This window comes from Ursus maritimus, unplaced genomic scaffold (genome assembly GCF_017311325.1).
Source record: "Ursus maritimus isolate PB19 unplaced genomic scaffold, ASM1731132v1 scaffold_7, whole genome shotgun sequence".
NCBI lineage: Eukaryota > Metazoa > Chordata > Mammalia > Carnivora > Ursidae > Ursus > Ursus maritimus.
In genome coordinates, this window is record NW_024426885.1 from 53,496,276 (window position 1) to 53,498,845 (window position 2,570).

Below are 2,570 nucleotides of genomic sequence, written 5' to 3' on the forward strand. Positions count from 1 at the left end.
GCCATGGACCCTTTCAGGGGTAGAAACAGTAACAGATGGAAGCCCTCTGGGGCCGAAAGTGGAATCCAGGTGGATCTGGCAGGTGGGGGTCTTGACAGATCTCAGGCACTGAAAGTGGGGCCTCGTGAGGAATTGAGACCCAGAACTGGAAAAACCATCGGGATCGCTGCTGAGATTTCCAGTATGGCTCACATTTCTGAGGAAAAAGATCTTTTCAGTTTTCTGAAAACTTGAGCTCAAAGGAGGGAGGAAATGAAGGGGATTTTCTTTTCTCTTTAAAATTTTCCCGTAATCTTTTTCTTTAAAAAATTGAGTAACACATGGACATCGAAATGAGTGAGGTAGTGCAGAGATGAGTTAATCCCAGTCAGCAGGCTCTCTTCCCACCTCCGATTCTCTGTTCCTTTCCTCACCAAAAGTCCTACCGTTTCAAAGGGAGAAGGGCAGGAGGGCCTCACTGCCTCACTGCCCCTGGGCACGCCTGGACCGGGGGACCTGAAGCTCCCTCGCCCGCTCTGCATTGCCCTCTGGGAAGTCAGTGGCAGGGCTTGAGGTGGACCACGGGGCTTGGACCCTGCTCTGCCGGTATCTTCCTGGAACCCACTGCCCTCCGAGGCCTGTTGCGTACCAGTGCTTGCTCCTTCTATCTCCTGTTTCAAATGCACTTCACGTATCAGTGTTTTGTCCAGGCCAGCTTCCTTAGTTAGCCATCATTGTTCAGCATTTGGGATCTTTCCAGTATCCACTGTTATAAAGGGTCCTTCTGTGACTAGTTTGGATAAAACATTTCTTAGTTCTGGATTATTTCCCGGAAGAGGGGGCTATACAGCTAGGAATGGTACTGCAGGGTCAAAGGGTCCAAACAGTCCCATAGCTCTTTGTTGCCTGTGCACAGATGGCTCAGAAGGTATTTTAAGAGATTTAAGCATCTACTGACTTGGTAAAAAAGAACAATAATCTGCTTACTGTTTTTTATATTCTTCATTACAATTCTGTCCTTACAGGGAGGGAGATGGATGCAGGATCATATTTTTGTGTTCCAGGCATGCAAATGAAGGTAACAAAAATGCATCTCAAAAACATTGACTTATCCCTCTGGTTATGAGAAAGGGGGATATTAAAAAAGAGTTGTGGTTGGTTCACTCTGTCATTAAGCAGCTCTGAGAGCTCAGTAACTCCACCAAAGTGAGAGCATATGATCGGAAGGTCTCTAAGCTTCCTTTTGGCGTGGAGTCTTGTCATTTCTGTATGGCACACAGGGATGCTTTGCTGGAGGTGAGAGACAGGGCTGTGTCCTTGAGCCCCACTTCCCCTGCGTTTATCTGGCTATTGGGGGTGATTGGCCCTGTGCTTGTGCCTGGACCGAGGAAGCCTGCAACTGGGGCAGCCACGCAACCATTTGGCCACGGAGGCCAACCAGTGAGGCATCCAGTTTAGATCAAATCTTTTCCCAACTTTGCTCAGCCCTCTCACATCGCCCACTGCGGTGCACACTTCCCCATCACCCACTGTGGTGCATACTTCCCTGTCAGCTCCCCAGTGGGAAGTAAGAACCACAGTGTGGGGGTAGCGGTGGAGGAGGCCTACCAAAAGCTCTGAGAACTGTCTGTGGCCGGTTCCAGTTCCTAAAGGAGGAGTACACATTGTTGGAGGCAGATGGAACCCTGGGTTTGCCCCTCTCTGGTGAGGCGTGACCTTAGATAAATGTCTTTCCCTTTCCTGGTCCCCACTTCCGCTTTGGTATAATGATGGAATGGGACTAACTGACCTTTAAGGACCTGCCTGCCCTAATAGGCTGACATTTCCCTCCTATCTTCCCTTGGACTAGGAGGTACTTGTCCCTTGGGAGAGGGCAAAGGTGGGGTGAGACCTCTGCTCAGAACCAGACTGGGTCAGCCACAGGTAGAGGGCAAGTGGTTTGGTGTGGGCCACCCGGGCCTTTCTTATTCTGGAATGAGATGAAGGTTGAGGGCTGCACAGTGTGGGGCCACTTCCTTCTCCAACAAGGCCTCTGGCTGGTGCACAGCCAGGTTCTCAGATTCCAGCTTCACTTCTCCAATGGCCGAGGCACTTCTTATTCTTCCCCATCTTGCCCTCCCCTTTGTCCAAACCCAGGACAAACCATGGTAGGACCTCGGGAGGGACTGTATTTAATACTGAAAACTTGTCTGAGGAGAAGCGGTTGTGGATATGAAATGTTAACAAGGGAAATCAGGGCCCAGAGTGAAGCTACACGCTGGCCTTAACTAGGTAACCACATATTCGTCATTTAGGAGACAATGTGGGCAGGGCGGTGGGCTTGAATAATGACCTTGAGAACTTAGATCAAGTCGTTAACCTTTCTGAGTTTGGATTCTCACCTGAAAAATGGAATAGAAATAATAATAGAATATTATTTCTATATAATTTCTATAATAACAGAAAATGGTAACTCAGAAAAAATGTGAGGCTTAAAAGATTATTAATACATATAAAATCTCTAATGTTGACTTATTCAATTACTAGTTTTCTTTTTGGACGACCTCTCCTCTTCCACCACACGTTTTTCCCCTCCCCGCCCATTCCCCCCC